We start from the raw sequence: 21,833 nt of genomic DNA on the forward strand, positions 1-21,833 counted from the left end.
CTGGCCGTCATCTTGAAGGTGAGCACTTCTGACCTGCAGCTGAAGGAGCTCCTGGCTGGCCTGCAGTGTTCAAAGGCTCACCTGCAGCCCTTGGCATTGCAGGACTTCCTGCGAAGCATCCCCACCAAGCTCCTCGTCGTCGACCTCTACGAGGACTGGATGGCAGCCATGGAGAGGGCCAGCAAGCAGGCCAAGGTGGAGGAGCTGAAAGCGTAAGTGTGGGCAGCAGCCTGCCTGGTGAGCAGGGACCGGGAGAGTTCTGGGACCTGCCTGCAAAGGCACGGGCTCCTCAGAAAGCTGTCTTTTCGGGCAGCTGCAAAGCTGTGCAACACGGCCGCTGGCTCCCACCCGCCTGGGGCCAGCTGCGGGGACGGCTGTGGGCACCCTCTGCTTCATCAGCCTTGTCTTCCTCTTCCCTCAGGGTGGCCAACAAGTTGCCTGCGGCCAACCTCCTCCTCCTGAAGCGGCTGATGGCCCTGCTGCAGCACATCGGCCACAACGCAGCCACCAGCAGAATGAGCTGCAGCAACCTGGCCATCTGCGTCGGGCCCAACCTGCTGAGCCCACCCAACGAGGACCTGCTCCCGCTGCAGGCCATGCTGGCGGTGACCGAGAAGGTACGCCCTACCCAGCAGCCAGTGCTGCCTTCCCGGCCCATCGGAGCTTGGCTGTTGCGAGGTCCCTGGCTGCCTCCTCCCTTGAGCCAGGGCTGGTGGGCTGGGTGCCTGGAAGAGCAACCCCCAGCCGCAGCCGCCTGCGCAGGTGAAGGGTCAGCAGTGGGAAAGGCTGCTTGACACGTCTGCAGGCACCTGGCTTGAGACCAAGGCTTTGATGTCTGCAGGTGAACGTGCTGGTGGAGTTCCTCATTGAAAACTGCGGGGACATCTTTGGGGAGGAGGTGGCCGGCCTCTCCCCTCCATCAGCCGAGGAGGTGCCAGCACCCATGGACCGGGGCACAGGTAGGAGGCGGGACTGAGGCTTGTCACAGACACTGGGGCTTGGGATGCCAGAAACCTCAACGCTGACGAGACAAGTGGTGTAGGGCTCGGCTGGGCTTTGCTTAGGTGTTCTTGACTTCCAAGAAGTCGCGCTGCTGCACGTGCTTTTGCTTTCCAGAGCTGCGGTGCGAAGAGCAAAGTGGCCCTGCAGGCACAGCAGAGACCCAGCGTCCGGCAAAAGCCTTTCTGGATGCAGCCGCCTCTGTGCTGGACATCGACAGCGGAGCTGGGGGAGACACAGGGGCAGGGCCCAAAGCGGCAGAGGTACGGCAGCTCCACAGACGCTGGGGCAACATGTCTCAGGTGGGACAGTAATTTCCCAGGAGGCCAAGCAGCCGCTGGGCCTCCTCCTGGCAGCCGCTCTCTTGTGCCTTTGGGGTTCCTCCTCTCCCCCCAGAGTGGTGCGTGTTAAGGAAAACTGGAAAGGCTGTTTCTGGAATGCATTTCATGAAGTATGATCTGCTTCATCAAACAAAACATACCTACAAAATACCCACAAAAGGACAGAAAGGAGTAGCTGCCACCTTGAGAGGGCTTTTGCTCAAATCCTACTCCGTCGCAGCTTCATCAAGTCTAGGCTGCGTTGGCTGGACTGTGCAAAATGTGCACGATGCAAACCAGCATCTCCTCTGTAGAGCTCATACAGCAATTTGGCAGTCAGGCCCTCACTACCGCAGGCTGTCACTTGCCACCCGTTACCTCCCAAGTTTCTGGTTTAGGCACCTCCAGATTTGCCTCCAGGCACCCCCGAGGGCACGGCAGAGTCCCTGGCACGCCTGCCACAACTGACCAGCCTGCCCCAGGAAACCAGGTAGGAAGAGCTCCCCTTGCCTGACCTGAGAGCTCGCTGCAGGGGCTTGGGGCTTTCCCCATCTCATCACGCTGTGGGATGGAAAGGTTTGCAGGCTCCCACCAGGAGAAGGAAAAGTCAAGGAAAAGGAAGAGAAAAGAAGCCTGGGCAGAGGAGAGGGACAGCCAAGCACAAACAAAACGGAGAAGAGAGGAAATGACTTTGTGGACCCAAACCTGAGAAAATGCAGGAAGCTGCAGCACGTCAGGAAGGCCAGGTGCGTACCACGCGCTGCTGCCCATCTTTCCCAGCCCTGAACACGGCCCTAAGTCAGCCCAGCTGGCTGGCAAGGGCCGGCGAGGGCTGGTGCTGAGCAGGGTTTGGGATGAGTCCCACGGCAGCTCCCCGGGGGCTCCCCGTCGAGCCCTGCTGCGCGGCACAGGGGCACTGTCAGCATCCCTGTGCACGCACAGCTCCCTAGGGACATCACCCCTGGGGAGAAGGCACCGGAGCCGGCCTCGAGTGGAGGCCAGCAAGAGCTGTCCCTTCTGGGCCATGAGGAATTCCTCGGAAACAGCGTCCCCCAAAGAGGGGGGAACCAAATCCTGCCTCTTCCTGCCTCTGGGGGCTTATCAGAGCTTTCTGACTCTGTCGTTGCAGGTGCCGACTGATTTTCACCGGCTGAACAGCTGTGACTCCTGGGCCCCTGCAGCTGCTGTTGACAATAAAAGAATCTTTTCCCTCTCCTGACTGTGTCTGCCATAGGGTCTTGTGGAGTGGGGAGCGCTTGTGCTGGGGTGGACCCTCGGGGAGGAGATTGGGATGGTCCCTTGCCCCAGCACCCTTTCCAGCGGGCATCGGGGCTGAGCTGAGGGGCTTTAGGAGGAAAAGCAAAGCACAGAGCCACACAGGAGGGGGGGTTGGAAGGGACCCGTGGAGGTCCTCTGGGCCAAGCCCTCTGCTCCAGCACGCTCGCCTCGAGCAGGTTGCTGAGAACTGTGTGCCCTTGGCCTTTGAAGATCCCCAAGGACAGAGACTGCACAACCTCCTTGGGCAACCTCTGCCAGCATTTGACCGCCCTGCGGGGAAAAATTTGCCATTTCAGTCTCTCCTTTCACTGTACCACATTCCAGAACAGCCATGACATGACCAGCTCAGGCTTGAAACCAAGTGCTGTGGCCAGCCTTCAGGGCCAGCAGGGACCGGGGGCGAGGGGAAGTGTTTTAGGGACGGACCGTGGGGGCCGGAGGGAGGGATTTGAGGGACGGACGCCGAGGAAGGCCTCATCCCTGCAGCGATGGCTCAGGCTCAGGGCAGGGCTCTTCTCTGGATGCCACGGGGTCGATTGCAAAGGACCAGGCCGCCCCACGCAGGGAGCAGGTGCGTGCCGGGGCTGCCAGGGGCCCTGCCTGGCTGTTCCCAGCCCAGCCCCGGCTGGGGCCAGCCCTGCGCTGCAGCCCTGGGGCCGAGGCGCAAGGAGCCGGGCATTGCTGAGGGTGCTGCACCCTGCCGGGCCCCGCCGCCGGCTGCCGGCTGCCCTGGGCTGCCCCTCGCTCTCCCCAGCTCTGCCTGCTGCCAGCGCCGGGGGCACCGCCACGGGGCCTGCCCCCTGCCCACAGCTGCCCTGACCCACAGCTGCAGCTGTACGTGGTGCCCACATCGCACAGCTGGGGCGGGGGTGGCAGGTCTCTCTGGGGGCAGCCTGGGACTGGGGGCAAAGCCAAGCCCATCCCTCGCTTGTGATCTTTGTCCCCAGGGAGAGCCAGTGCAGACGTGTGCTGCGCTGGGGAGTGTCCCGCGGGGAGGTGATGGCCGACTGCAGAGCAGCACTGAGACCCGCGCGACAGCAACGGCAGCCGGTGGCCGCAGAGCAGCCCAGGGGAGCTGGTTCCCTCGACGGGCCCCAAAGCAGCCTTCCTCAGCCCCTGCTTTTGGTGACATGTGGAGCAGCGCGGGGATGTCTCTCAGGCTTCCAGGCCTGAGGAGGCTTTCCTCCTCAGGGGCACTGTCAGAAATCCTGCTCCCAGGATTAAAGCACCCCTCCCCCCATGGATCCGAGGCTGTGTGTCCAGCCCCCTGGAGCTGGGTACAGGTGCCCTGAGCGGTCTCTCAGGGAGGATGGGGCCACCTGCCTGGTGGCTCTGACACAGAAATGATGAGCTGAAGCCCTGTGGTGGTGGAGGGCTGGCTCAAAGCCTCCGAGTGCCTCAGCCTCTCTGCCCAGGAGCGTTTATCTCAGGCCCTTTTCCAGGGTGTGAAGACACATGCCGGTGTTGTCCTGGTGCCTCCATCTTGTTCTCACTTGAAGGTTGTGATGCCTGAGGTCAGGGACCACCTGAAGGCCCTGGCGGAGATCTCCAGGGACTTTGTGCTCCATTTTGTGTTGCCTTAGGGCTACAGTGTGCTGGGGTTTGGCGGCAACAAGGTTATGGTATGCCAGAGGTCAAGCGAGTTAGTGTCAAAGTGTGTTATTGTTATGGACAGAATCTGTGTTTGTTGGCCCTGTGTTCCTGGGGTTATGGCATTTTTATCTTATCTTGTGATCTGTGTGGTGGGGTTTTTTTGTGGAGAGTGCCTTTTTTCAGCTATTTTGCCTTTGTGGGGTTTGGATGGGGGCCTTTGGTTTGTGTACGAAGTTTCTTCTCGTTGTTTTTCTGCTGTGCTGGTGGATGGTGGTGTTTTTTTCTGTCTTGAAACCATCGTTACTGGCCTAATAGATCTCCTGCAGGTCAGGCAGTGTCACTTCTGGCGTGGTCTGACTCATTTCTGGTGAGCTGGTAGGTAGGTGTGGAGGACTTGTGGTCCCTCCATGGAGAATGACTGCTAGAGGACTAAGAGGCAGATCTGTGGAGGGGTGAGAGGACCGCTGGCCCCTAAGTAGTGACTGTCAGAGGACTCAGTGTACTTGAACTAACGTGGGCTTCCAAATTCGTGGTTATCTGTCCTGCCTTGTGGAAGAGCCATGGGAAGTCACCAGCCACACGGAAGGACAAGGGGGTTCCCAGGGGTACGTGGTTTCTTGGGTTTTGCTTTTGAGTAAGAAAGTCTTATCTCTACATCAGTGCAACTGTGGACAGTCAATTTTGCTGACTTTAGAAAGCAGGGAGTAGCTCTTTTGTGCTGTGCCTCACATGGCTGCCAGGGCAGGGTGAGAAGCAGCAAGAGAATTCCTGCCTGGCACCTTCTCCAGGGGAGCAGTGCTGCACTTTGCTGAGGTGAGCCCTGGTTCTGCATGAGTGCAGAAGGTTTTGGTCAATTTTCTCACCACAGAAAGCAGGGAGCAGAACTTTAGTGCTGACTCACATGGCTGCCCGGGCAGGGTGAGAAGCAGCAAGAGAATTCCTTTCTGGCATGTTCTCCAGGGGGGCAGGGCTGCACTTTCCCAAGATGATTTTTATTGGCTCTTAACGACTGCAACTCTGAAGGGTCAATGTTCTCACCACAGAAAGCAGGGAGCAGCACTTTTCTGCTGTGCCTCACATGGCTGCCCGGGCAGGGTGAGAAGCAGCAAGAGAATTCCCGCCTGACACCTTCTCCAGGGGAGCAGCGCTGCACTTTGCTGAGGTCAGCTCTGGTTCTGCATGAGTGCAAAATGCTTGGGTCAAATTTCTTACCACTGAAAGCGGGGAGCAGAACTTTTGTGCTGTGCCTCACGTGGCTGCCAGGGCAGGGTGAGAAGCAGCAAGAGAATTCCTGCCTGGCACCTTCTCCAGGGGAGCTGTGCTGCACTTTCCCAAGATATATTTTTTCTTTTGGCTCTGCATGAGTGCAAAAACTTTGGGTCCATTTTCTCATCACAGAAAGCAGGGAGAAGAACTTTTGTGCTGTTCCTCACATGGCTGCAAGTGCAGGGTAGAGAACAGCAAGAGAATTTTTTCCTGGTACCTTCTTTATGGGAGGAGTGCTGTACTTTCCCAAGGTGATTTTTTGGGCTTTTAACCATTGCAACTCTGAAGGATCAATTTTATCACCACAGAAAGCAGAGATCAGAACTTTTGTGCTGTGCCTCACATGGCTGCCAGGGCAGGGTGAGAAGCAGCAAGAGAATTCCTGCCTGGCATCTTCTCCAGGTAAGCAGCGCTGCGCTTTAAGGTGATTATTTTTTTTCTGTGCATGATTGCCAATGAAAAGAGGTCAGTTTTCTCACCACAGGAAGCAGGGAGCAGAACTTTAGTGCTGTGCCTCACATGGCTGCCAGGGCAGGGCGAGAAGCAGCAAGAGAATTCCTGCCTGGCACCTTCTCCAGGGGAGCTGTGCTGCACTTTCCCAAGATATATTTTTTTCTTTTGGCTCTACAGGAGTGCACAAACTTTGGTTCCATTTTCTCACCACAGAAAGCAGGGAGCAGAACTTTTGTGCTGTGCCTCGCATGGCTGCCAGGGCAGGGTGAGAACAGCAAGAAAATTTTGTCCTGGTACCTTCTTTATGGGAGGAGTGCTGCACTTTCCCAAGGTGCCTTTTTTGGGCTCTTAACGGTTGCAGCTTTGAAGGGTCAGTTTTGCTCACCACAGGAAGCAGGGAGCAGAACTTTTGTGCTGTGCCTCACATGGCTGCCAGGGCAGGGTGAGAAGCAGCAAAAGAATTCCTTCCCGGCACCTTCTCCAGGGGGGAACAGTGCTGCACTTATGTCAAGGTCAGCTCTGGTTCTGCATGAGTGCAAAATTTTTGGGTCAATTTTCTCACCACGCAAAGCAGGGAGCAGAACTTTAGTGCTGTGCCTCACATGGCTGCCAGGGCAGGGTGAGAAGCAGCAAGAGAATTCCTGCCTGGCAGCTTCTCCAGGGGGACAGTGCAGCACTTTGCCAAGGTGACTCTTTGGGGCTCTGCATGATTGCCAATGTAAAGGCGTCCAGTTTCTCACCACAGAGAGAAGGGTGCCGAACTTTTCTGCTGTGCCTGACGTGGCTGCAAGGACATGGTGAGAAGATCCCAGGTAGGAATTCTCTTGCTGTTTCCCACCGTGCCCTGGCAGCCATGAGAGGAACAGCACAAAAGTTCTGCTCCATGCATTCTGTTCTGAGAAATTTGACCTCTCATACTTGGAATCATTCACAGAACAAAAAAATCACCTTGGGAAGGCGCAGCGCTGCTCCCCTGGAGAAGATGCTAGGAAGGAATTGTTTTGCTGTTTCTCACCGTGCTCTGGCAGCCATGTGAGGTACAGCACAATATTTCTGCTCCCTGCTTTCTGTGGTGAGAAAACAGACCCCTCACATTTGAAATCATGCAGAGCCAAAAAACCTCACCTTGGCAAAGTGCAGCGCTGCTCCCCTGGAGAAGGTGCCAGGAAGGAATTCTCTTGCTGCTTCTCACCCTGCCCTGGCAGCCATGTGAGGCACAGCACAAAAGCAGAGCAGTACATAGTAGTAGGTACTGGAGTAAAGGGAGCGTGGGGGAGGAGGCTGGAGCTTGGCACCCTGCTCTGGCACATGTGGGTTTCCTGAGACACGTCAGGAATTGTACCCCAGCCCTGGGTATATTTCCTCATTGCTTTTCTGAGGTGATGGTAGCTGTTGTGTCCTGGCGCAGCTGGTTCCCCTGCCCAGGGTTGGGGCGTTCATGCTCTGAACCCACAGTCGAGGTGCCCGAGCCGTCTGTGCCCTGAGCCTGGAGCAGAGGGGCAGTTGCAGTCTGTCCTTAATTTCTGGGGGGGGTGAAGGGCTCTCTGAGGTGGGGAAGATGGAGCTCCCCGTGCAGCAGCCAGGGGTGGTGGCTGGAGGTGGGCTGTGTTGCGGTTGCTGTTTTGTCCTGCCCCCGCAGGAGAATGTGGCTGCTTTCTTAGTTCTGCTGCTTTCCTCCTAATGCAGGAGGCTGGTCCCTGCAGGCTCCAGGGAAGTGGGGCTGTGGAAGTGCCTAACCCTGGGGCTAGAGGGTAGGGGAAGCTGCTGGACTGGTATGGGGGCATGCAGACTGGAAGCCCTCTGGAAATAACTGGTGTGGGCATGATGAGCAGGATTAGTTTCAAGTGAAGTGAAATTATAGTTAGAAAATTGAAACAAATAATCCAGTTACTCTCAAGACCCAGTAATAAAGCACTGATACCCAGATTAGTGTTGTATCATCCCCATTAGATTTCTCTCTTAACGAATAGTTATTTCTGGCTTTCAATCCGAGCTCCAGCTGCAGCATGCCCTTGTGTCCGTAGGACCGTGCTGTTCTCTCATGTTCCCGGCAAGGACAAAAGGAAATGGCAACCCTGTTGTTCCCTGAAACTATGAAGGGCCTGGTACCGTGAACATGCGCAATGCTGTAGCTGTTTCGGGAGTAATGAGCTGAAAGTATTGCCTCGTTTGCAGGATGTGGGTCAAACTTGAGGGGAAGGGAATGGTGGTCTTTGCATAGAATGGTGTCTAGCTGTGTACAGCAAGTCCACATGAAGAAAAATGATGTGGAACAGGAGGAAGCAGGAGGGGGTAGGATCTGTGATTTTTTACTTATTGTCAGGATGTAAAATAATTTTAGGGTAGAGCTGGGTTTGAGGCCACTGGTCTTTCAAGTCCCAGAAAAAAAAAGAGGTGGGGACATCCATCTGTTCCTTGGTCCAGTTAGCCAGAAAGGGAGGGGAAACGATTTCTCGTCCAAAGTAGTGCTTAGTAAATGCTGTACATACTCACCTTTGACTTTTGTCGGTGCTTGAGACCCACTTTCTGGGGGTGTTTTCTTTCCCTTTCTTGCACACCCACTTTTTGAGAGACAGATGGGGAGGTTGTCAGCAGGCTGGTGATAGAAGAAGGATGGCCCATGGACCTGTCAAGCCGTGCTGCCTGCAGGATAAGGATGCTTGAGAGGAACTGCCATTAGGATAGCCTGAAGTGGCCAAGCTGTCACATCTGTTGTATTTCTATTTGAGCTAATTGCTCATGCGACTTTAATGGTTTCATGCTTTTATTTCTGCTGCTACAGCTTTTCATGCCTGTAGGGAGCCTAGAGTTTGGGTGTTAGTAAGTGAAAAATAAGGCCCTCATTCTCCATGGAGAAAGGCTCTTGGGCATGGTAATTTCATGCCTGGAAGGAGTCATATTTGCTGGATAAGTTTTGTAACCTAACCAAATTAGCTTTGAGAAACCATAGTTGTTAATCAGAGTATTGAACTCTATGGTCCCTTAGTTAAAAACATCACCAAGCTCCTTGCACAAAGGATGGGCGTTTGGTTTGCAAAGTAGGAGAGCAGTCTGATTTTGATGCTTGGGGCAGCAGCGATCCCTGGGTTTAAGGTTGTTCATAATAGTCTGAGCACTTAGTAGGGTCAGGCACAAAGTCACATCGGGTCAGCTGTTTTTGCAAAATGAAGCAGTGAAGTGACATTGTTCCCACCAAAAAACTTTTAAAGAGTAATAAAGGACAGTTTGGGTATTAATAGAGATTTGGATAATAATTCCAGCAAATAGTTCCAAAATACATGGAAGAGGGGGAGAAGATGAGAAGTGGCAGCAGTCTTTGATGTGTGTTTGTGGCTTGTGGGACTGCGCCCACAGCAAAAGGCTGTTTTGGAGTGTTTGTTCTGGGCTTTTACTTCTATCAGTCTTAACTCTGCCACTGAAATAGGGTCTAGTTATGAAACAGGGTGGGGATGCCGGCTGCCCTCCAGTTATGAAGGAGCCACAGCCCGGAGACACAGCTGTCTCCTTTGGGTCTGCCATGGAAGGGGATGCTGGGTTTTCCAAGTCCCGTTGCTGTTCCTTGCAGGTCAACTGAGGCATGGCCACTGGAAAGCCCCGCTGGTTCACGGGGTCCTCCAGGATGGCTGGTAGATTCCCGAGCCAAGTGGTAGTGCCTCGTAAGCCGAAGCTAGCCAGAGGGACAGAGAAGCTTGCAACTGTAAGTACCTGCTGCGGCCAGGTAGGAGCTGTGTAAGGCTGGAAACTGCCCCCGCGTCCTTCCTCTACCTGCCCCTCCTGTTGTCTGGCAGCACTGTGAAGCTGGACACCACCTCCCCGTCTCTCTGCTGCCATGCTTCTGTCGGAGGTGGTGACCATGGTGCGGTAGGGGATGGACTGTGTGCTGCTTCAGGGGAAGTCCAGAGTTGTGTCTGGATGTGCCACTGGAGCCATTTAAATGAACGTACCGGGCATTGCACCGGAATAGCTGAAGCGTGAGCGTGTGCTTCTCTCCGCCCCCTTTGTGTGGGCAGTAACGTTTTGTCACCTCGGGATGCTTGCCAGCGCTGCTCTGACCATACCTGCCCTCCAGGCAGCTGGGCACGTGGTGGGCTGCTCAAACTCTTGCTTGAAGGTTTCGAGAGGTATGGCTGGTCCCAGATGGAACAGGTTCCAAAACAGTTGTTCTGTCCCGTATCCCGTGTGGAGCACAGATCCAGCGCTGCAGACAGCAGCGGAGTCAGGGCAATTCCTCCTCCCCATCCTCAGACAGCCCTTTGCTGACCAGAGCTCACTTGGCTGAAGATGACCTGGTGCTGAAGCTCTGTCGAGGAGATACCTTTGCATACTTCTGTGGAGGGGTCTCGGAGGCCCAAACAGAGAAAACAAGTGCTAATTCAAAAGAGATAACTAAAACTTGGAGCCATTCCTCTCCACCTCAGTCTTGGCACAACACTGATTTTCTGCTTTCCTGACTCACCCAGCAGTGACATCTCCACATGTGTGGTGGTTGTGAGCGTTGTGCAAGGGTGGAGTTAAGGGATTTCTGGTAACTCCTCCCAACCTTTTTCAAAGGTCACTGGCTCACTCCGGCCAAACTGGAAAGGAAACAAATGCCCGAAGAGCAAAACCCCCAACATGTCACATCAAATCACGAAGGAGAAGCTAACGGGACAAAGCTACTTGTTTGGAGCATGTGTATTGCACTCTCTATCATTAATTTACTAATGGTAAATATTTCAACAGGTAATTATGGGACTTCCAGGACTATCCTAGCGGCTATGATCACAAATTATTCATCGGTGGCTCTTGAAGGAGAAAAGCCTTTCTGAATAAAGGCAGTTCTGTAGCTCTTGCTGGTGTTTTGCATTTCAGCTGACTCCCTCTGCCCTCCTGAAGGAGATGTCTCTTACCACCAAGCAGAGGCTGGCCAGCACTCGGGAGATGCGGCGACCCCAGATTATCCAGATTCTAGACATGAGCGAAGCCTCCCATCGTAAGGTAGCCTTTTCTTGCCCTTTTCCTTGCTGTTTGATGTGACGTTTGAAGAGAGCGCGTGCTTGTGACAGGCTTGCCTCCAGCTTATCTAAATGCCTTGGTGACTAAGTCCTGTTGTTGTTTCAGACTGCTGCTGGTGTGGAGTTCCTTCTGCTGGGGGAAAGGTAAAACATTTTTCCCCAGTGAGATGTTGAAGTCCTGACCTGCGCTAAGCCCATATAAACAACCTCTGTTGAAGTTGGTGGCTTTTGCTGGAGATGAGCTACTGCGGCTAAAGCATGATACTGGGGGAAGGCTGGGGCGGGCCACAAGGATGCAAGCTTGCAATTTCCCACCTTCCTGCTGAAATAGCCAGCCCTTGGTTTGGTGTAGTCTCTGTCGAACACTTGGGGTCATAGGATGCCCTCAGTGGTGGCAGCGTTGGCCTTTGAGGGCTGAGGGCCTACGGTAACTACTCAAGGTGTAGCTAAAGCAATTGCATGAATGCTTTGGGTTGGAACAACGAGTGGGACCCGTACAGGGTGTTAGATTTTTCAGGCTGCCAGGTACACAGGGGAATGGCCCTGGGCAGAGGGGAGTGGGTGTGCTTTATCTGGATCAATGTTTATTTACACGTGTGTTTAAAGCTGCTTTTCTTACAGATCTGCTTAGTATAACACACGTTCCAAAGGGGTAGATGACTGAGGTAGGCTGTTGAGTGGAAAACTGCCAGCGAGAGACCTGTAGCAAATTGGTTAAGGATTGCCCTAGACAGCGCGTGAGGTTGGGAACGCCTCGGACGAGCGCACACAGAACTGGCCGTGTGCTGTGGCCGCTGGCTTCAGCACGACCCTGACTCCTGTGGAGAAGCAGGAGACGTGCCTGTGTCTTGTGAGTGTGAAGAGTTCAGCTGGAAGGGGGGAGGCAGAGCAGGGAGGAGTTTTCTCAAAGTAACGCCTCGGCGCTGTAAGCATTTGCTGTTTCTGTATGTTTTCAGACCTGCTTCTGTAGTGGTATTAAAGAAAATGGCAATAATAGAATATAATGAAGCATCCATTGAAAGCTCGTGGGAAAAGGAGATGCCAAGTCCAGCTTTACTCAGATTGCCCAGTGATGCTGGGAAAGTACCTGGAACTTACCACCTCATCTGTCGCTTTCTTAACGGCGGTGTTCCTTTCTGGCCTGTCTTCTCTTCTTCCTGGTTTCTGGGCTGTGTGTCAAAAAAGAGATTTGAGGATGTGTTGGGCTCGGTCTCTGTGTCTCAATGTAAAGATGATCCCCAAATTGTTTCCCATGGGGTCTCCTGTAAATTCTTGGCTTTCCCTTGCTCCACGAGTGCTTACAGCTCTTGCAGTGAGTGCTCTGGAGCTGTGTGACCGTGTTAGCCCAGGGCTCTGCCGGAGGTAAGTGCTGCCTTGCCTGTTGGAGAAGGCGACCTGGAGAAACACCTGCCAAAAGAGCTGCTCGCTTGAGCCTGCTCTAGTGTGGCCCAGAAACTTTTGATCTGCTCAGAACACAGGTGGGTGAGCTTCTGTTCCCCTAGCGTGAGCTGGGCAGGCGTGCTCACCAAGGGACTGTCCTTCGCTGGAGGCCAGTGTTGTATTCTCTCACCGATGAGTCTTTCTCCCCGCGGCTGAATCTCTCTGCTCTCTTTTGCATCTCCAGTTCTCGGCAGTTGCCCTGGAACAGAGCTTGTTCCGGCCTTTCCCATCAGAGGTGGTATTTCAGAGCTACGTCCCCGATGAGGTCTATGAAGTGCCACTGATTCTGAGGAACGTGGACAAGGTAAGTGCTGGGATGTGGAAGTTTAACCCTGTGCTGGAACTGGAGAGCAGTGTCATCCGTGCGGTGCACAGCACAGCCAGTCGCCTGCTGCAGCACAGCGCATCCAGAATAAAACGTCTCACCGCCTTTATTTTGCAAGACGGTGGAAATCTTGCCATGCTGAGGTTTCTCCCCCTGGTTTTGGCTGTGTGTTGGTGGTACCTAGCTGAAAGGAGCTTTTCTGGTCAGCACCTTTCCCCGTGGAAGCCCTGCACGGGTGGGAATGTTGGGGGCTGTACAGTTCTTCCCTGCCCTCGTGCTTTCCCTCGAGTGTGCACCGCGTCCTGGTGGCTCCGTGGTTAATCTCAGTTTCCACAGGGCACCTCTGCCTCTGGGTGAGCTGCACAGAGAGCTGAACGGGCTGTCAGAGCTCGGGGTGGGGTCTTCTCCACTTTATGCTGGAGTAAGTTATAATTAGTGGTAACAGCGCTTCAGGAAAGGTGTTTTGAAACAGCAGTGGAAGCAGGCTGATTTAGCAGCAGCAGCGGGAGGCCTTTAGGTGCCCCTTCAGGCTCCTGCTAAGCTTAATTGGGTTCTGCTCAGGTTTTCCTGAGACAACGTGATGCTCTGCTTCCCCTTTGGAGAGCCACGGCCTGTTTGGAGTAAAGTGCCCTCAAAGGTCTCCACCTTTACTTGAAAAGAACGATCATTTTGAGACTTCCCAAGAAAGTTGAGAATGGAAAAGTTGAAAAATGTCAGCAGTTTTGTTCCACTGTCAGGAGGGAAATTGGGACCTTTTGAACTTCAGCTGGGGAAACGTTTGCTGGAATGAGGCATGTGCCAAGGGCAAGCTGGTGGGAAAAGGCAGGAGGGAGGAAAGGAGCTGAGCTTGGTGTTCTCTCCCTGCGCACTTTCATACACGCAGGGGTTTCTCTTGATACATAGCAGTAAGTGCACGGGCAGTAGAGACAGGTCAGAAAGAGGGGTGTAATTAAGGATACTCTTCTGTAATGAAGAGGAAGGGGTATGCGTGAGGGCAGGGTGGGATGGGAAGATGGAAGTGTGCACAAGAGACGGTGAATTCGCCTCCTTTCCAAATTTCCCTGTTGGGGAGGGCAAACAGGTGGACAACAAAAAAAAGCTGTCGAGGCATATTGCAGGTGGAAGAACAGCAAGTCCAAGTATCTCCTGAGATAACAGGTTGTGACAGGGATATGGGTGAAAATGGAAGACCCTTTGGCAAGGAAGGATGCGGGTGTGCTCCCTCAGTTATTCCGGGAGAGTACTGCACCATTCCTGGTCTGGCATTTAACTTGGGAACATTGATAAGATGCAGCATGTGTGCCTGCACCCGGGGGATGCCACTGGTGTGATCTGCGCTGAATTTTGGGCAGTCTTTGCTGTAGGTATCCTCGTCCCTGATTAAAATGTGCCTCAGTCCTCACTTTCTCTCTTCCTACTCTCTGCTTCATTCCCACTGAGTCTTTGGCTTCACCTGCTCCATTATCCATGCAGCACTTCAAAATGTTTATCTTTGCCAAGTACCAGCCAACAGGCAAACAGTTAATTTGCTCTATTCATGCTTCCTCAAGTGGAAAAGATCATCTGCATTAACATTTCTGCCATTCCCAGTAAATGATAATAAACTTGTACTGTGTAAAGCTGCACCTTGGGATTTACGTGCCCTGTGAAGGGGGAGGCAATGTGTGAACTGTGGTTTTTTTCCCAAAACAATGTAGTTGTGAAGCTAGTTAGAGCTCAACCACTGGAGAGCATGGGTGTAAAAGTAAGATAAGCTCCAGGAAAATCTTTGGTATGTTTTAAATACAGAAAGACAGAGAGGATAATCCTGCGAGGGTGTTATATTCTAAATTGGTTGGCTTTTGGCGATGTCCTGGAGAAAAGCAACGTTGTGCTCCGTCTCAAGTTTTTCGTGCCAGTTTCCCACATTCCTCTGAATCATACTGAGTTACACTGCATGGTAGCCTGAAGTTGTCTGCCCCATAAAAATCCAGCTGACAGCAAAATATATTCCGCATAGAGGCTCTGTAATCATGCAACTACAGAAGTGCTGTACTATATACTTCCTGCTCTTACCTGTGTTGTAAAATTGCTTTTCTATTTTCAGGCTGTTCCTCAGCACCCTCAGATGTTCTGGGTGGCTTTTGCTGAAGGTCTGAGCCACACATGCTCCCCTTCTAAGGGACATGGTGACCAAAATGCTTGTCTGCACTGTGAAGTTGGCTCCTGGAACTCGCTGCCCCAGGACATTGCTGGGTTCCAAGGGCGTTTGGAGAGTTCAGGACTGCCTTGGCCACGGGTTACCAGGCTCGGGTGGGTGGCGCAGAGTGAGCCTCCATTTTTTCCAAGCCTCATGTGGGGTTGTTGTTGATCCGTGAAGCTGCCCACCAGTCCAAATCACCTGCTTCAGACTTTGAGATTTGGCGCTCAGGGGTTGCTCTCTATGTGCTAGGAAAATGCCTGTGTGCTGTCTGTGTGCTGGTGGTGCCCCAGAGGGCAGAACCGTGCAGCAGGGTGCCTGCAGGGACTGCTGGGGGTGGGCAGGGGTCCCCAGGGATCTGGCTTGCCTGCGCTGGCAGCTGCCTGGCTACAGTCACAGGCAGCAGGAGCCTCCGGAGAGCAGAGGTTGGCTTTTAATAATGAAACCACCACCAGGCAGTGCCAGTCATGTATCTCGGGGCAGAAAATGCCTTTGAAGCCCCTAGTTGATAGGCACAGCCTGGGGGGTCGCCTGGCTTTCCATCACTTGGCCAGGTTGCTGGCTCTCATCCTCTGCATCAGCCTTTCCTTGTAGCATATTGTGCTTCTCCCTTGCTTCTTTCCAGCTCCCTTTGGATTTTCCCAGCCATCTCTCTGTTTCTGGGGTTGTCTCTTTGTCTTCCTGTGTTTCCTCCTTTTGCTCTTCATTTGCTGCTTTTATTCCCAGTAAGGCCACAGTATCTGTGGTCCCCTCTTGCTGGTCTGCCTACATGACTGTAGCACCGCAGCTTGACTGCCCCGCTCAAACCCAGCACGTTAAAGTGAATTTCTTCCTTCCGCCAGGATTAACACGTACTGTTTGGCGTTCAGATAATACATGCCCCTTCTAGGGGCATGTCTGCCTGGATGTGTACGGGCAGAAGCCAGCAGATTCTCTGGGCTTATTGAATACACGGGTGACTTGATTCAGATATTATACCGCCGTGCTGCTGGTGTCTTCCCTGCTTGGCCCTTCCTTCATCGCCCTGCTGCCTCTGGCCTCGAGCTGTTTTGCCCAGGCAGAAGGGATTAATGTTCACTCTTATGTGTTACGTGCATGTACCTCCAGAGCTAAAAGTGCTTTGTGAAGGTGGTATCACCAGGCCTCTTCTCCTCCTGTTTCCACAAGCTGCAAGATCATACTTTCCTCTCTTTTCTGCAGGTTCCTGGGCTGGTGAAGGTCATCTTGGAGAGCTCACCTTATTTCAAGCTGATCAGCCACCATGCTGTGTGCCGCAAGGTACTGCCTGGCATGCTTGCGACTTTCCGCATCGTTTTCTCCCCTGATGAGAACAAGGTGAGACTGGAGGTCCCGAGAGGTGTGTGCCTTCAGTGGGAGGTGAACCTGCGGGGCTGGGTTCAGAACAGGGCATCTGCTGTGGGTTTTGAGGCACTGTCCTGGTTTCGGTGGCATTGCACTGGATCTGCAGCTGGGGGAAACTTTTCCTGTGGTGAAGATGATGCTGTCATAGGCTGGAGGCTCTTCTATGCTTCAGACTGTGATTATCCTTTGGTGCTGGAACGTTTAATGCCATGTCTGTTGGCTTCAGGGATAAGAGTGCACTGTGTGGTGGGGTGGCCTCTCATGGTGTTGGTTTCTAGTATCTGACTATTGCTGCATAATTACGGGTTTGCTCTGATAATTATAAATACAAAAGCCTGTTTGCATAAATACAAACCTGTTGTTTGGAGGACCCAAAGCTGAGCCTGATCAGAGTGAGGACCACCACCTTTGAAAACTGGAGTTGCTTCTTGAATGCATATCGTGTTGGCCGCAGTAGTGAGACGGTGGAACGTTCTGTCTGAAGCCGGCACTTTTCTTGCACACCGGTTATAGCCCATGCCGTGCTGCGAGGTTTGCTCTAGGCTGTGGTCAGGAAGCCTGCAGCTGGTCACATCCTGGCTGGCAGCACCATGCGATGCCACCGCAGCAGGGACTGACGAGCTGTGCGTTCCCTCCCTGTGCTTTCCTGGGCGTTTTCAGGGGAAGGCGCACGTGGGACAGTAGGGAAATGGCAGGGAGGGGTGCTGATAAGGTGTTTAGCCATCGCACCTCTCTACTCGATGTTAGGGGCTTAATTATGATGGAAAACGCTAGGGGAATGGCTAGATCCAGAGAGCTTTCCCCTTTCCCATCTGGCAACCAGTTCCCTGCCTCACCCTGGGCTGGAGCGAAGGTGATGCTTTTTCATACCCTCTGTGTTCCAGCCTTGCCGCTGTGCTGCCCCTGAGGATACTTGCCCGCCTGTGCTCCAGCTGTGATTCTAGGGGAGAAGATGCGCTGTGCTCGTGGCAGGGAGCCAGCCTGGCCCAGACACGCTGAGCTCCAGATGTCTTTAACCAGCAGGAGGCTGGTGTGCTGCAGAGGACTGAGGCATCTGGAGCGCACACAGGAGTGAAGGGGCAGGTAGCATCTGCAGGCAGAGTGTTAGCCTGGAGCCTTTGGGCAGTCACGCTGGTGTGGCTGTGCCTGCGTGCATGGGGCTGTGGTTGCTGTGTCAGCTGGCACCTATTCCCTGCCCCGTGTGCCATGCTTTTGCTCGGAGGTTGGAACATCGGTGCTGTGGCCCTGGCAAGTCTGGCACTGTGCCGTGATGTGAAGGGGCGGCGGTGTTACCTGGAGGCTTGTTAACGCAAAAGGGTTTAGTACCTGGCATGGAAGGGAGGAAGCCCTGCAGGGGAACACAGACAGACAGGCTGACTCTTTACACCAGCACTCTGCTGCCTCTTGGCACAGTTCTTTGCGTGACTTTGTGGGTGATGCAAGGTGAGGGGGTCGCTCTGAGCCAGCTGGTGTTTCTGTGCCAGGCCAGAGGTGCAGGCTCTCTTTGGGCACAGCTGTTCTCTCATCTTCTGTTTGCTGCTTAGATGTAGTTGAACACCCTGTCCTATCCTCAAACAGCATGGCTGTAGCAAACTAGAGAGGAAATGCCCTGTGGTGCCTGGCTCCCCATGCTTGTGAAATGATCTGTTGCTTTGCGGAGGGACTGAGAAATTGTTTTACGTCATTCGTATGGAAGGTTAAAATGATGTTGGCTTAGGGCAGTTCTCCATACTGCCCAAGTGACATAAGAGCTTAATCTCACCGAGGTAGGCTTTGCAGGGGACACTGCTTCCTTTAAAATGTGATTGACTAGTATTCATGAGCATTCATTTTTGGGATGGAAGTAAATCGGTTCCCATGAAGGGCAAAGAGCTGCTCTTCAACTACAGAGAAGCAGCAGAGCAACACATGAACATCACCCCAAATAGAAGTAGGGTGAGGTAACTCCCAGGAACACTCATGTCCAGTACTTTGTCCCTTGTCTTGCCCTTGAACTGGTGAGCGTGTGGCATTAGGGAGCTGTGCCAGCGAGGTCCTCTGCACAGCTTGAGCGACACCCTGGCGGTTTCTGCCGACCTGGGTTTTGTGCTCCTTGCAGGGCATTGGGAGAGGGATGTGGGCTGCTTGGTGAGGAGCACATGGGGACTCTACAGCAGAACCAGAATGTTGTATAAATCGAACTTTTTGTCTCGTACTTGATGGAGTGTGAGTCAGGAAAGTGCCGGAGTGCTGTCGCTCAGCTAGAAATGCATCAGTAGCATGGTCAGGATGTGCAGAGCACCTTGAAAAGCCCTTAGCCAAGAGGCAGGCTTTGGGAGATGGTTCTGTAAAGCCACCTGTGTTGGGCTTGCAGTTGCTTGCCTGCAGAGTATCTGTGTGTTAGTTGTGGAAGGCTCAGGAGTGCTGCCTTTGAATAACTCCTACATCTCTGATACTGCATGATCCACAGGGACTGTGGGTAACCCAGTGAAGTGGGGTCTGGGTCTTCCTGATGAGGAGCCGGTTTGTGTCATTCTCTTGCTTTGAATCTGTTCTTCCCTGGAGTAAGTCTGACTTCAGTGAAGTCACTCCTGATTGAAAGGAGTAAAATTGTGCCTCAGCCCTAAGTAATAGGGCCATGTGAGTTGTTAGTGGCTGAAATGCCACGTAGCCCTTTCTTGGAAAATGAGCAGTTTCCTACTGTCTCGCAGTCATTTGGGAATGTGCCACGTGGTCAGACTGTCAGAAAAGGAATAGCTGACGCGCCTCTTGGTTTATTGGCACTTGTGTTATAAATGAACTGCTAATTTTTCTGCTGGGCAACATTTCCAGTTTGTTACTCTTGCTGCTTCTGATTTGCACGTTTCTGTTTTATGGCTCCATTGTACAGCGTGGGTGTTCTCGTGCCAGCCCCTGTTCCCGTGTGTTCTTGCGTCATGGTCTGACGGCCTCTGCTGAACTGGAAACCATTGTGGCACTGACCGGCAGATAAACAACAGACAGAAATACTTCCATTTGTGCGTCCTTCAGGCTTATTAGTAGTTTATTGTAAAGGAAGAAGGAAGCAAGAAGCACATAAAAACATAGCAGAGCTTATTCTGTGTTGTCCTCTTGCTCTTTTCACTGTAGCAGTGCACTGTTTTCAGGCAGTGCAAGTTCAGGCTGTGAGGTTTGTGAAATTCATTGCTGATGCTCAGTGGAGACTGAATTAATGCACATTGATTACTCTGAAATATGACAGGACGGTGAGTTATTGCATGACTGAAATGAAGTCCTTTAAAATTCAGCCCAGCCCTGCTAGATGTTTTGTTGTGCACAGAAGCTATTCCAAGAATACTTTTAAGATGACTCTTGTGAGGAGGAAAGGGGCAGAAGACCAAGGCAAATGGCGCGGCGCCACAGGAACCTGAAGCCAAGTGACTCATTTCAAAGACTCCTGCGAAGCGGCGGCTGAGGGGGGCAGGCGCAGGGGCACCCCCTCTGCTGCGAACGGATCTTCATCCTCTGGTCTCTCCTCTGTTGTCACGGCCCTTATTTTCCAGCCTTTTTTTATATCAGGGTTTCAGCAGGAGCTTTCCCTGCTTGGCTTGCTGTGTTACCTCATGCTACAAGGATCTTTTCTTTGCAAGTTGGCTGCTGCAAGGAATTCAGTGAAGCATTTGGGATAGGTTATGCAGGGAAACTGACATCTGAGTTTGGGGTTCTGGGCAGTTAGGCTTGATATTGCTGCGACAGTAATTACTGTTAGCCTGAGTTTACAAAGAGCCTGAAACAACACCCAAGACGAGCAGCTGCTTCAGTCTCAGTGGGTGCCAGTTCAGACGCCAGTGGTGATACCTGGAAGGCCAGAGCTTGTAATTTACTGCTTGTCACAGGGGAGCACGAGAAGGGGAGCCATCGTACAACTGTCTGTATCTTCCGTGAAACTGAGAGGGGAGTTGTATGCAGGATGAAGTCGTATTTTCATGAAAACCTATAGCCTGAAGCTGTGTCTAAACACAGCAAACTTTAAAGCATAGATGGGATGCAACCCCTCTGTCATCCAGGCACGTTTATTTAGAAACCTGGTCTTAAACAGTCTGCTAAGGGTTTGCAGTTGCGAAGCAGAACAACATTTTGAACTGGTCTCAACTGTGCCCCTAGGCTGCAAGCAAGTGCGTAGCAGGGTTAGTGCCCTGGTAACACGAGGCAGTGCTGAAGTAGAGACTTTGCAACCTGTTGCCCCCAAGGGAGGGCAATTCAGCTTTCAAAAGCTTAAGGGACCATGGGTTCACAGTGGCACAAACAGCCAGCTTCTGCCTAGCACCCCTCTTGCCTTGGGTTTCCCCCTGTTTGGGCTGGCGCTGCATTCAGCCTGGTGCAAGGTCCCACGTTGGTGGGGTGGTAGAGCGTGGCTGAAGGGTCAGCCCGCTCTGAAGTGCTGAGTCAAGCCTTGCACGGGATGCCATGTCCCACGGTGTCCCTGGAGAGGGGGCTTGGAGCATAATGTGCATCTGCATGAATGGCGAGAGGCATCTTTCTCTCTCAAGGTCGTGGTTGTCTCTGTGAAACCAAATCCTTGTTGCTTTAGCCTTGCCCTCAGGTCCCTGGAGAAATCCCTTGTGCATTGCTGTGCAGGTGGTCCCAGCGCCCCTCACCAGCAACGGAGCTGGGAAGGCTGCCTGTGCTTGCTTTTGGGGGGGATTTATTTCTTGGGCTCTTAATTGCATTGCTGTTGATCCATTTGCTCCTTAGCAATGACAACACCTTGACAATTACTTCCTTTTACTTGCTCCAAGTAGCTCCAGTTGTTGAAGTTCCTTTTTTCTTTATCCTCCTGCTGATCTGAACTTGCATCCTCCTCTGCCTACCTGGCACCTGGAAGAGGGAGCTAAGTAAATATGGCATGCCAAGACTTAATAAGGCAGGTAGCTTTCAATTGGCTTTGCAATGCCTTTGTTACAGTAGTGTGGCCAAAAGAACAACAACAACAAAAGCAAATAACATTCTTCATTTGCTAATGAGTTTCTGAGGATCGAAACAGTGCAGGACGTGAAGTAGCCAGATAATAGGTGCTTTAAATTCATATGGGCTGCCCATAGCTTTTATTTTAGAGGGCTTAGGCTGCAAGATTGAGTACAAAATTGCTAACTCAGAACGACTTGCTGAAGATGAAACGCTTTCCTGAAATGCGGTATTAAATCATGCAGGTTGCTTGCTGCAGTTCCCTTCCTAGTATTTTACCTTCCAAATAGGAAAAGCAAAAGCCCTTCTGCAGTTTCTAGGGTGAATATTTGAGATGTCTAGAAAAGGAGATTATTCTTTTTGTCTTGGATGGGGCAGCATCTGTATTGACAAGCTTAAACCCCAGCTGAGCAGGTGGTAGGCGAGGTGCTGGGTGGTGGGTGAGGCGCTGGCTGTCAGCGCTTGCGTTAGAGCAATAGGTGCGTGTCTGTGCCTGGGCTGGCTGCCTTAGGGCCCTTCCAGGAGGGGATGGGGACAGGAGCAGGAAATCCCAGCTGTGGCGGAGGCTGGATCGGTTCTGCTGAAGGGAGTTTGCTGCTGTATGCAATTCCTAAATCATTAAAATCCTAAAGCGCTTGCTGCTTCAACAGTGATAAAAATATCAAATTTTAATTAAAAGCACTGAGGAAAAAATCAGGGCA

The 21,833-nt window shown here is 52.8% G+C and overlaps 1 pseudogene; it reads left to right on the forward strand.

The window, feature by feature from the left end:
* Nucleotides 1-21,833, forward strand: part of LOC129785259 (hydrocephalus-inducing protein homolog) — a 75,844-nt pseudogene that overhangs the window by 3,556 nt on the left and 50,455 nt on the right.

This window comes from Falco peregrinus, chromosome 10, assembly GCF_023634155.1.
Source record: "Falco peregrinus isolate bFalPer1 chromosome 10, bFalPer1.pri, whole genome shotgun sequence".
Lineage (NCBI taxonomy): Eukaryota > Metazoa > Chordata > Aves > Falconiformes > Falconidae > Falco > Falco peregrinus.